Genomic DNA, 14,262 nt, shown 5'->3' on the forward strand with positions numbered 1-14,262 from the left:
GCAGGAGGTGTTTTTAAGGAGTGGCCAGGCCTGCAGTCAGTGCCTTGGTGTATAGTTTCCCTTGGCCCCTGTATCCTGATCCTGCCTGCTTGAATCCTGACTCTGCATGAACTCTGCCTGTACTGACCTCGGCTATTCCTTACTACTATTCTGCCTGATCCTTGTACCTTGCCTGCCCGTTTGCTACCGACCCGGCCTGCCCGACTACGTTTAGTATTGTTATTATTGTTATCTGTTGGAGGTTTGGTTTGTTTGCACTGTGTTTATGTTTAGTCTTGCACTGCGTTTATGTATTGTTTAGTCTTGAATAAATTGTATTGTTTATACTATACCTGAAGCCTGCGTTTCCCTGTGTCAGTCCACACACCTCTGGTCATACCTGGAGCCCTGACAGCTGCTAAGTGAGCGGCCAGCCCAATCCTCTTTGTCCATTCTGTGGCTTCAGTCCTGGTAAGCCCCTAGTGTGAGTGGTTTCCCAATCTGAGATATGACTTATCTTAAACATAATCTGCAAAATAGATGATAATGACACAGACAGCTGTTTTTTGTGGTATGGGACTCAGAACTATGGGGAAACCATCTAGTAGAGAGAAATCTGCCCATAGAGTAAGCCTGGATTCCAAAAACCAGCCAGTGTATTCTCAGTCACTCCAATGAAATATTTTGCAGCTGTATTGCTCAGGGCTCCTGGTTGTTAGGAAGTCACCGTCACCAGCAAGGGAGGTTAATGTACACAAAGGGGTGGGAATAGTGAAAAAAATGGAATGGGATTGATTCATATTCCATTTAGACCCTTGAGGTCTGGTATAGATTTTAGGGAGGATCACACATAAAAGAAAAAGAAAAAAAAGCATGGAGTACACTCCAAAATCCAAACCAGACTGTTACATACCTGGTAGTAAGCCTGATGTCCAGAGGAAGGCCTCTTGTATACCTCTGGCTAAGGGATCAACGATAGTGGAACAATAACCATGAGAGCATGGTGAGGTATGAGTACCATGGTCAGTCCAGTAGTCTGCGTGTGTAGTAGTTGTCGCTTTATTGAAAGGATACCAGGAACAGAGCATCAGGTGGTAGGCAGACGTCACAGAAGACAGGCTGGTAGCAGACAGGCTGGCAGCAGATAGACGTCACAGCAGGTAGGCTGGTAGAAGACAGGCTGGCAGCGGGCAGATGTCACAGTGAAGCAAGCTGGTAGCAGGCAGATGAATCAGATGAGAGCATGCTGGACTACAGAGCAGTAGCAGGTTGGATGAACAGGATGCATAATCAGGCAAGCCGAGTTGACAACAGACGGGCAGATGAGGCATAAATGGCAGACAGGAGAGAAGTCGAGTCACAGGCCAATGTCAGCAGTCGGGGAGGCAAATCAGGCAGAGGCAGTAAGCAGAGCCATAATCCAGAGAACAAGCCAAGGTCAGTGCAGGTAGCAGACAAGCCGAATCAGGAGCAATCCAGGTCAAGATCAGAGGTCAGAACACAGGAATAAGGATACACACACACAGATGCTGCAGCAATTAGCCAGTGCAGTAGTTTAAACAGGCCATTTGGCATTAGCCTTGTTGACAGGTGTGCACCCATATGCACCCATATGCACAAGTGCGCATGTGTGTGCGCAAGTGCGTGCGCCTTTGCTCATATTTGTACACATCTGCCTTGCCAGTGACAGACGGCCCGGTCTATGTATGCATATGTGCATATTTATGCACTGGGAAGAGTTTTCTATGAGCAAGTCTTTCCTGATACAGACCCTTGTCCTGACATGCAGCCTGGCTGACCAGGAAAAGAGGTATGAGCATGAGCCATACTAGGCCACATGTCCTCAACAAAGGGAGTGGGCAAAGAACTTTGTGCCCATGTTGATGAGGACAAGACAATGTGGAACAAGTATGCATCCCCCTTCTGAAACATACCAATTCACATGCCTTCAACATGGGGAGGATATCTTGCCAGGTGGGCCTAAGAAATGGGGCTTATCGACACATGGCAATTCAAACATTTTTTGTATATCATGAAATATAAAAATAATAATAACTAATTCAAAATAAGTATTATTAATAAATTCTTAATATGCTAGAAAAATACAATAAATTCCTGGGACTATCCTAGCCCATCAAAATAAAAACATTTAAAAGCAGATCCAACCACACACACAGGACCACCCATGATTAGCCACTTCCATGCTGGGCACTTTCACCCCCTTCCTGCCCAGTTTTCAGCTTTCAGTGTTTTCACACATTGAATGACAATTGCACAGTCATGCAACAGTACCCATAAAAAATGTTATACATTTTTTTCACACAAATAGAGCTTTCTTTTTGTGGTATTTAATCACCACTGATTTTTTTTCTCTTTTTTTCTTCTTTTTTTCTTTTTCTTTTTTTTTTGAGCTGCTGTGGACCATCATTGGCACTCTCTGGACTCCAACGATTTGTTAGCTATACTGACTGTGGTACTGGATTTCTAAAAGGTTTACAGCTGGACATAAGCCTTTTATATTTTGCATTAAATATTGGAAATGTTAAAGTTAGTTCTAACAAACTTGTAGTGTTTCTTATGACAATGTATTGGCACAGATAACAAGTCAGACCCTATTTTGATTATTTACAATAAAAAGGCCAAACCTACTATGACAAGTATAAATTCTAGGAAATATGGATGTAAGCAGAAGAGAAAAACTGCAAAGAGTAAATATATGAATAGAATGGAAAAAGAGGAGAATGCTCAGTGGGAAGAGTGGGCATGGATGGAATTGAAGAAATATAAATAGAGATGAGCGAATCGAACCAGGCGAACCGGAATTCGAGTCGAATTTCAGGAAATATTCGATTCGCGGCGAAACCGAAATTTTGCCTACTTCGGGTGCGTGAATCGAACATTTCCCGATCAGCCGGCAAAAGTGTCCCTGCAGTGAGCTCCGCTATTTCTGACAGTTCTCTGACAGAAGGAACACATGTTTAGCGGTTGAAACATTGTATCTATTAGTTTACATTTAGGATACAGATGTTTCAACCACTGTTCATGTGAAGAAGCTGTGAGAGAACTGTCAGAAATAGAGGAACTCTGCACATACACTTTTTGCCGGCTTGGAATTATTCTTCTTTTCATCCTACTTCTTCTTCTTCTTCATCTTCATCCTCAGAAGAAGAGGATGAGGATGAGGATGAAGAAGAAGAAAAAGAAGTAGGATGAAAAGAAGAATAATTCCAAGCCGGCAAAAAGTGTATGTGCAGAGTTCCTCTATTTCTGACAGTTCTCTCACAGCTTCTTCACATGTACAGCGGTTGAAACATCTGTATCCTAAATGGAAACTAATAGATACAATTTGTATCTATTAGTTTCCATTTAGGATACAGATGTTTCAACCGCTGTACATGTGAAGAAGCTGTGAGAGAACTGTCAGAAATAGAGGAACACTGCACATACACTTTTTGCCGGCTTGGAATTATTCTTCTTTTCATCCTACTTCTTCTTCTTCTTCTTCTTCTTCATCCTCATCCTCATCCTCTTCTTCTGAGGATGAGGATGAGGATGAAGAAGAAGAAGAAGCAGTAGGATGAAAATAAGAATAATTCCAAGCCGGCAAAAAGTGTATGTGCAGAGTTCCTCTATTCTGCAGATACACTTAGAGGAGCTCTGCACATACACTTTTTGCCTGTTTGGAATTAATCTTATTTTCATCCTACTTCTTCTTCTTCTTCTTCTTCTTTATCCTCATCCTCAGAAGAAGAAGAAGAGGATGAAGAAGAAGAAGAAGAAGAAGAAGTAGGATGAAAATAAGAATAATTGCAAGCCGGCAAAAAGTGTATGTGCAGAGTTCCTCTATTCTGCAGATACACTTAGAGGAGCTCTGCACATACACTTTTTGCCGGCTTGGAATTAATCTTATTTTCATCCTACTTCTTCTTCTTCTTCTTCATCCTCATCCTCATCCTCAGAAGAAGAAGAAGAGGATGAGGATGAGGATGAAGAAGAAGAAGAAGAGGAAGAAGAAGTAGGATGAAAATAAGAATAATTCCAAGCCGGCAAAAAGTGTATGTGCAGAGCTCCTCTAAGTGTATCTGCAGAGCTCCTCTAAGTGTATCTGCAGAATAGAGGAACTCTGCACATACACTTTTTGCCGGAAACCGCTGTATGGAGGGAATGTCCCAGAACTGTCAGAAATAGTCTATTTCTGACAGTTCTGGGACATTACCTCCATACAGCTGTTTCAACCGCTGTATGGAGGGAATGTCATAGAACTGTCAGAAATAGACTATTAATGACAGTTCTGGGACTGTCCTTCCATACAGCGGTTGAAACATTGTATGTATTTGTTTCCATAAATGGATCCATTTATGGAAACAAATACATACAATGTTTCAACCGCTGTATGGAAGGACAGTCCCAGAACTGTCATTAATAGTCTATTTCTGACAGTTCCATGACATTCCCTCCATACAGCGGTTGAAACAGCTGTATGGAGTGAATGTCCCAGAACTGTCAGAAATAGACTATTTCTGACAGTTCTGGGACAATCACTCCATACAGCTGTTTCAACCGCTGTATGGAGGGAATGTCATGGAACTGTCAGAAATAGACTATTAATGACAGTTCTGGGACTGTCCTTCCATACAGCGGTTGAAACATTGTATGTATTTGTTTCCATAAATGGATCCATTTATGGAAACAAATACATACAATGTTTCAACCGCTGTATGGAAGGACAGTCCCAGAACTGTCATAAATAGTCTATTTCTGACAGTTCTATGACATTCCCTCCATACAGCGGTTGAAACAGCTGTATGGAGTGAATGTCCCAGAACTGTCAGAAATAGACTATTTATGACAGTTCTGGGACATTCACTCCATACAGCGGTTGAAACATTGTATCTATTTTTTTCCATAAATGACATTCTGCAGATACACTTAGAGGAGCGCTGCAGATACACTTTTTGCCGGCTTGGAATTATTCTTATTTTCATCCTACTTCTTCTTTTTCTTCTTATGAGGATGAGGATGAAGAAGAAGAAGTAGGATGAAAATAAGATTAATTCCAAGCCGGCAAAAAGTGTATCTGCAGCGCTCCTCTAAGTGTATTTGCAGAATGTCATTTATGGAAAAAAATAGATACAATGTTTCAACCGCTGTATGGAAGGACAGTCCCAGAACTGTCATAAATAGTCTATTTCCGACAGTTCTGGGACATTCACTCCATACAGCTGTTTCAACCGCTGTATGGAGGGAATGTCATAGAACTGTCAGAAATAGACTATTAATGACAGTTCTGGGACTGTCCTTCCATACAGCGGTTGAAACATTGTATGTATTTGTTTCCATAAATGGATCCATTTATGGAAACAAATACATACAATGTTTCAACCGCTGTATGGAAGGACAGTCCCAGAACTGTCATTAATAGTCTATTTCTGACAGTTCCATGACATTCCCTCCATACAGCGGTTGAAACAGCTGTATGGAGTGAATGTCCCAGAACTGTCAGAAATAGACTATTTCTGACAGTTCTGGGACAATCACTCCATACAGCTGTTTCAACCGCTGTATGGAGGGAATGTCATGGAACTGTCAGAAATAGACTATTAATGACAGTTCTGGGACTGTCCTTCCATACAGCGGTTGAAACATTGTATGTATTTGTTTCCATAAATGGATCCATTTATGGAAACAAATACATACAATGTTTCAACCGCTGTATGGAAGGACAGTCCCAGAACTGTCATAAATAGTCTATTTCTGACAGTTCTATGACATTCCCTCCATACAGCGGTTGAAACAGCTGTATGGAGTGAATGTCCCAGAACTGTCAGAAATAGACTATTTATGACAGTTCTGGGACATTCACTCCATACAGCGGTTGAAACATTGTATCTATTTTTTTCCATAAATGACATTCTGCAGATACACTTAGAGGAGCGCTGCAGATACACTTTTTGCCGGCTTGGAATTATTCTTATTTTCATCCTACTTCTTCTTTTTCTTCTTATGAGGATGAGGATGAAGAAGAAGAAGTAGGATGAAAATAAGATTAATTCCAAGCCGGCAAAAAGTGTATCTGCAGCGCTCCTCTAAGTGTATTTGCAGAATGTCATTTATGGAAAAAAATAGATACAATGTTTCAACCGCTGTATGGAAGGACAGTCCCAGAACTGTCATAAATAGTCTATTTCCGACAGTTCTGGGACATTCACTCCATACAGCTGTTTCAACCGCTGTATGGAGGGAATGTCATAGAACTGTCAGAAATAGACTATTAATGACAGTTCTGGGACTGTCCTTCCATACAGCGGTTGAAACATTGTATGTATTTGTTTCCATAAATGGATCCATTTATGGAAACAAATACATACAATGTTTCAACCGCTGTATGGAAGGACAGTCCCAGAACTGTCATTAATAGTCTATTTCTGACAGTTCCATGACATTCCCTCCATACAGCGGTTGAAACAGCTGTATGGAGTGAATGTCCCAGAACTGTCAGAAATAGACTATTTCTGACAGTTCTGGGACAATCACTCCATACAGCTGTTTCAACCGCTGTATGGAGGGAATGTCATGGAACTGTCAGAAATAGACTATTAATGACAGTTCTGGGACTGTCCTTCCATACAGCGGTTGAAACATTGTATGTATTTGTTTCCATAAATGGATCCATTTATGGAAACAAATACATACAATGTTTCAACCGCTGTATGGAAGGACAGTCCCAGAACTGTCATAAATAGTCTATTTCTGACAGTTCTGGGACATTCACTCCATACAGCTGTTTCAACCGCTGTATGGAGGGAATGTCATAGAACTGTCAGAAATAGACTATTAATGACAGTTCTGGGACTGTCCTTCCATACAGCGGTTGAAACATTGTATCTATTTGTTTCCATAAATGGATCCATTTATGGAAACAAATAGATACAATGTTTCAACCGCTGTATGGAAGGACAGTCCCAGAACTGTCATTAATAGTCTATTTCTGACAGTTCCATGACATTCCCTCCATACAGCGGTTGAAACAGCTGTATGGAGTGAATGTCCCAGAACTGTCAGAAATAGACTATTTATGACAGTTCTGGGACATTCACTCCATACAGCGGTTGAAACATTGTATCTATTTTTTTCCATAAATGACATTCTGCAGATACACTTAGAGGAGCGCTGCAGATACACTTTTTGCCGGCTTGGAATTATTCTTATTTTCATCCTACTTCTTCTTTTTCTTCTTATGAGGATGAGGATGAAGAAGAAGAAGTAGGATGAAAATAAGATTAATTCCAAGCCGGCAAAAAGTGTATCTGCAGCGCTCCTCTAAGTGTATTTGCAGAATGTCATTTATGGAAAAAAATAGATACAATGTTTCAACCGCTGTATGGAAGGACAGTCCCAGAACTGTCATAAATAGTCTATTTCTGACAGTTCTGGGACATTCACTCCATACAGCTGTTTCAACCGCTGTATGGAGGGAATGTCATAGAACTGTCAGAAATAGACTATTAATGACAGTTCTGGGACTGTCCTTCCATACAGCGGTTGAAACATTGTATGTATTTGTTTCCATAAATGGATCCATTTATGGAAACAAATACATACAATGTTTCAACCGCTGTATGGAAGGACAGTCCCAGAACTGTCATTAATAGTCTATTTCTGACAGTTCCATGACATTCCCTCCATACAGCGGTTGAAACAGCTGTATGGAGTGAATGTCCCAGAACTGTCAGAAATAGACTATTTATGACAGTTCTGGGACAATCACTCCATACAGCTGTTTCAACCGCTGTATGGAGGGAATGTCATGGAACTGTCAGAAATAGACTATTAATGACAGTTCTGGGACTGTCCTTCCATACAGCGGTTGAAACATTGTATGTATTTGTTTCCATAAATGGATCCATTTATGGAAACAAATACATACAATGTTTCAACCGCTGTATGGAAGGACAGTCCCAGAACTGTCAGAAATAGTCTATTTCTGACAGTTCTGGGACATTCACTCCATACAGCTGTTTCAACCGCTGTATGGAGGGAATGTCATAGAACTGTCAGAAATAGACTATTAATGACAGTTCTGGGACTGTCCTTCCATAGAGCGGTTGAAACATTGTATCTATTTGTTTCCATAAATGGATCCATTTATGGAAACAAATAGATACAATGTTTCAACCGCTGTATGGAAGGACAGTCCCAGAACTGTCATTAATAGTCTATTTCTGACAGTTCTATGACATTCCCTCCATACAGCGGTTGAAACAGCTGTATGGAGTGAATGTCCCAGAACTGTCAGAAATAGACTATTTATGACAGTTCTGGGACATTCACTCCATACAGCGGTTGAAACATTGTATCTATTTTTTTCCATAAATGACATTCTGCAGATACACTTAGAGGAGCGCTGCAGATACACTTTTTGCCGGCTTGGAATTATTCTTATTTTCATCCTACTTCTTCTTTTTCTTCTTATGAGGATGAGGATGAAGAAGAAGAAGTAGGATGAAAATAAGATTAATTCCAAGCCGGCAAAAAGTGTATCTGCAGCGCTCCTCTAAGTGTATTTGCAGAATGTCATTTATGGAAAAAAATAGATACAATGTTTCAACCGCTGTATGGAAGGACAGTCCCAGAACTGTCATAAATAGTCTATTTCTGACAGTTCTGGGACATTCACTCCATACAGCTGTTTCAACCGCTGTATGGAGGGAATGTCATAGAACTGTCAGAAATAGACTATTAATGACAGTTCTGGGACTGTCCTTCCATACAGCGGTTGAAACATTGTATGTATTTGTTTCCATAAATGGATCCATTTATGGAAACAAATACATACAATGTTTCAACCGCTGTATGGAAGGACAGTCCCAGAACTGTCATTAATAGTCTATTTCTGACAGTTCCATGACATTCCCTCCATACAGCGGTTGAAACAGCTGTATGGAGTGAATGTCCCAGAACTGTCAGAAATAGACTATTTCTGACAGTTCTGGGACAATCACTCCATACAGCTGTTTCAACCGCTGTATGGAGGGAATGTCATGGAACTGTCAGAAATAGACTATTAATGACAGTTCTGGGACTGTCCTTCCATACAGCGGTTGAAACATTGTATGTATTTGTTTCCATAAATGGATCCATTTATGGAAACAAATACATACAATGTTTCAACCGCTGTATGGAAGGACAGTCCCAGAACTGTCAGAAATAGTCTATTTCTGACAGTTCTGGGACATTCACTCCATACAGCTGTTTCAACCGCTGTATGGAGGGAATGTCATAGAACTGTCAGAAATAGACTATTAATGACAGTTCTGGGACTGTCCTTCCATACAGCGGTTGAAACATTGTATCTATTTGTTTCCATAAATGGATCCATTTATGGAAACAATGGATCCATTTATGGAAACAAATACATACAATGTTTCAACCGCTGTATGGAAGGACAGTCCCAGAACTGTCATTAATAGTCTATTTCTGACAGTTCCATGACATTCCCTCCATACAGCGGTTGAAACAGCTGTATGGAGTGAATGTCCCAGAACTGTCAGAAATAGACTATTTCTGACAGTTCTGGGACAATCACTCCATACAGCTGTTTCAACCGCTGTATGGAGGGAATGTCATGGAACTGTCAGAAATAGACTATTAATGACAGTTCTGGGACTGTCCTTCCATACAGCGGTTGAAACATTGTATGTATTTGTTTCCATAAATGGATCCATTTATGGAAACAAATACATACAATGTTTCAACCGCTGTATGGAAGGACAGTCCCAGAACTGTCATAAATAGTCTATTTCTGACAGTTCTGGGACATTCACTCCATACAGCTGTTTCAACCGCTGTATGGAGGGAATGTCATAGAACTGTCAGAAATAGACTATTAATGACAGTTCTGGGACTGTCCTTCCATACAGCGGTTGAAACATTGTATGTATTTGTTTCCATAAATGGATCCATTTATGGAAACAAATACATACAATGTTTCAACCGCTGCATGGAAGGACAGTCCCAGAACTGTCATTAATAGTCTATTTCTGACAGTTCCATGACATTCCCTCCATACAGCGGTTGAAACAGCTGTATGGAGTGAATGTCCCAGAACTGTCAGAAATAGACAGAAACTGTCACAGAACTGTCCTTCTTCTCATCCTTCTCCTTCTTCTCATCCTTCTTCTCATCCTTCTTCTCATCCTTCTCCTTCTTCTCATCCTTCTCCTTCTTCTCATCCTTCTCCTTCTCCTTCTTCTCATCCTTCTCCTTCTCCTTCTTCTCATCCTTCTCCTTCTTCTCATCCTTCTCCTTCTCCTTCTTTTCATCCTTCTCCTTCTTCTCATCCTTCTCCTTCTTCTCATCCTTCTCCTTCTCCTTCTTCTCATCCTTCTCCTTCTCCTTCTTCTCATCCTTCTCCTTCTCCATCTTCTCATCCTTCTCCTTCTTCTCATCCTTCTCCTTCTCCTTCTTCTCATCCTTCTCCTTCTCCATCTTCTCATCCTTCTCCTTTTCCTTCTTCTCATCCTTCTCCTTCTGCTTCTCCTTCTCCTTCTCCTTCTCCTTCTTCTCATCCTTCTCCTTCTTCTCATCCTTCTCCTTCTTCTCATCCTTCTCCTTCTCCTTCTTCTCATCCTTCTCCTTCTTCTCATCCTTCTCCTTCTTCTCATCCTTCTCCTTCTCCTCATCCTTCTCCTTCTTCTCATCCTTCTCCTTCTCCTTCTTCTCATCCTTCTCCTTCTCCTTCTTCTCATCCTTCTCCATCTTCTCATCCTTCTCCTTCTTCTCATCCTTCTCCTTCTTCTCATCCTTCTCCTTCTCCTTCTTCTCATCCTTCTCCTTCTTCTCATCCTTCTCCTTCTCCTCATCCTTCTCCTTCTCCTTCTTCTCATCCTTCTCCTTCTCCTTCTTCTCATCCTTCTCCTTCTCCTTCTTCTCATCCTTCTCCTTCTCCTTCTTCTCATCCTTCTCCTTCTTCTCATCCTTCTCCTTCTCCTTCTCCTTCTCTTTCCTCATCTCCAAGGGCATTTAAATTAAAGGTACAGTGTTCTGCACTAATTTAAAGGCTCTCTGAAGCCTAGAAACCCTTTTTATAAGTCATCTTCGTAGCGAAGAAATTCGCATCGAATCGAATTTCACACTGGAATTCGCCGAATCAGCCGAATCGAATTTTTGAGAAATTCGCTCATCTCTAAATATAAACAAAGTGGAAATAAAATAGGAATGTATAGAAAATAACTGAGAATGATCAGATAAGAGAAAATTTATGGAAATGGAGAAGAAATATCACTGAAGGCATTAGAGTGGACGTGGATGTAAGAGGAGGAAAAGGAGTACAGCAGGCATGCATGGATGAAGAGTGGAGTGATCACAGAGTAAGAACTATGGTTACCAATGGATGTGTTGTAGAATGACCAGAGTGGAAGTTGAACATGGATCAAAATAAAGGAGAACAATAATAGAGTGGAAGAGAGTGGAAATGATCGGAGATGAAGTAGAATGGTCACAGTGAGGAGAAGAGAGTTAATAGATGGAACTGGAGAGAATGACCAAAAAAGAGCTGCTGTGGGTGAAAATGGCCAGAGGATAGTGGAAATAGATGGAGGTATAATATGTAAGAATGTTAACAGAGGAGAGCAGACATGAATGCAAGTGGAGAAAAATTATTATATAGTTAAGGAGAACATGGAAGAGTAGGATAATAATCATATAGGAAAGGGATGTGGACAATAAATTAAAAGGAAGAGAATGATTCACAGATATACAGAGAGTAGGCATGAGTGCAATTTGAGTAGAAAGATTACAGAGAAGTGCATGATCATGGATAAACAGCACTACACAATGCACAGCTTGAAATGTTAAATAAACACACAGGTTATAATTTATGTTAAGGAGGCAACTGACAACATTCTGGTCATGTATGAACTGCTTTTGCTGTTTCCTATGGACAATCAGGACAGTTCATAAAATACTGGTAGGCATTTACAGTGCCACTCATCTCGGATAGAGTTTTAGCAATCGAGACAGGTTTTATAGTCTGCCTAGCTAGTATTTTCTTGAAAGCTGTCTGGTGGTAGGTATTTATATGCCCCTGTATATGTTAAAATGTTAGCAAATTATAAAAGACCAGATCGAGTATCTTTCATGAGCTATACACCTGCCAGTACTATAAGTTAGTAGCCTGGAATAAATATGTAAGGATATATTGGTGTCCCATCACTGTTTTTCCCTTTCCTGTTTTTGTATTTATTGCACACTATATCCAAACACATAGTAAACACTCTTCTTCTGCACACTTTAATATAGCTTCATATTCCTATGTGTGGAACTTAAAAGTAGCAAAGCTCCTTACACATAACTAATATGCAATAGAGCTTTCCAGGCCCTCCCTTAATCCACTGACAAAGAAATATAAAGCTAGGGGGATTGGAAGCAGGGTTATTAAGTGCGCAGACAGTGGACATAACCTTTAGCATAGAATCAGGGGAGAAGCAGACACAGTGGAAATTGAACAGTGAAGATGACACTGCACAGCCTGTAGCACTGAGTAAACAGGGAAGAAGGAACCACAACAAAAAGTGGTAGGAAAAAGCAGGGACTGCACAGCTTGAATCCGAGAACCTGGGGGAAGAAGAAGGTACAGTGAATAAGTACAATAGTGCAGGAGACAGTGCATATCCTGTAGCACATAGGTGGAGAAGGAGAGGAGTGCAGATAACCATTCATAGCCTGCAGCATATATCCAGGGGTAAAGGAGGATCAGTAAATCTGCGAAACTGCATTGGGCAGCATACAGTCTACAATTCAAAGCCCAAAAGAGTAGGGGGATTCAAAGTAGAGGGGCATGAAATTGTCAGGTTGAGAGCATAGAAAGATATGCTTAGGGTCTACAAGTGAATATTTGCAAAAAACACTCCTCCTCTAGTACCAGGGACAGGAAGCAGAACATTTATTTTGTCTTCTAAATTTTTTAAAAAGCTGTAGTTTGAAACCTACAAACCTGGAACATATCATCTTTAAATTAAGAATACATGTAGGAACCCTTTTAGTCTTTGCAACAGCTGAATCATAGATTTTCCAAATAATGAAAAGATATAAATAGTGTTACCTTTAGGCATTCAGTGCTATTCTGAATCGTGATAACTCCACAGCATTTTTGCACTAATTAATCCCATTTGAATAATATTTATTAAATAAATGACACAAATGCATTAAGGGAATGAGCAATATATTTCCAAGCTCAGTATGCCTTCCTTCTGTACAGCTGACTTGTGATTGTCTCCATGGATTAATTAGCAGAACAGCTTTGCTAAATATAAAGTAAACATAAGCATTTAAAAGTGAAATTGGAATCCCATAAATAAGGATATGGCTTAAATGCATAACATTCTGGGTATATTTGATCTACTTCCAAGGCACATGATCTTAGGCAGTTAGTGTGTTCAAAAACTTGCTATTTGTATACAATGGTACACACTCTATCTTGAAATAGTTTATTTACAAGATATTAACTTAAAGCAGAACTTCACCTGAAGAAATAAAATGACTCTTATCCTCTCCCCCCCCCCCTTACACACACATAATTTTGGATTTTTTTTTTTTTTGGAGCAGATACCTATTTCTGAAAGGTACTCACTGATCTTCCACTCAGATCACCTAGACACCCCCCTGCAGATCCCAGGATGCTGCAGGTCCATTGGGAAAGTGTATAACTACTTGCACATGCAGAGTGGAAAGCCATTTGTGCAGCACCAGGAAGTCACAGCTGGCTTCCTACATCCAGATGGCAGCACTGGGGACCCAAAGATCAGCAAGGAACTGGCTGAGGACAGCTCTGGATTCCTGGACTGGTAGGTGTCTGTTTATTAAAAGTCAGCAGCTACAGTATGCCCCACCCCCCCACAATTTAGCAACCTAAATAAAAATTGCAACTGCTCCATTTATAGCTAGCTTTATGGAAGGGCTTTATACAGAGCAAACAATAGAAAAAATTTCCATCACATTTACTAAATAGCAAGATGGATCTATAAGAGCCTTTATTTTGAAGCATATATAGCAATGGATAAATCAAAGACAGATATGCTCTGTGGTAGCCCATTCCTAGAGACCACACTACACAGAGGCCTTGAAAAAACAATTTGGAATCCACATTTATTTGCAAATGTTGTACAACCAAAACCAAAAGCACTGCTGCTCGATTGCTTCCACACACTCCGGTAACTCCCCCCTGCACACACCTCCCGCCATGTATTCTAGGCTCTGCTTGCCCATGTGCGGACCCAGGGCTAA

The sequence above is a fragment of the Staurois parvus genome, unplaced genomic scaffold, assembly GCF_062004578.1.
Source record: "Staurois parvus isolate SC_StPar_1 unplaced genomic scaffold, SC_StPar_1.0 ptg000339l, whole genome shotgun sequence".
Taxonomy (NCBI): Eukaryota; Metazoa; Chordata; class Amphibia; order Anura; family Ranidae; genus Staurois; species Staurois parvus.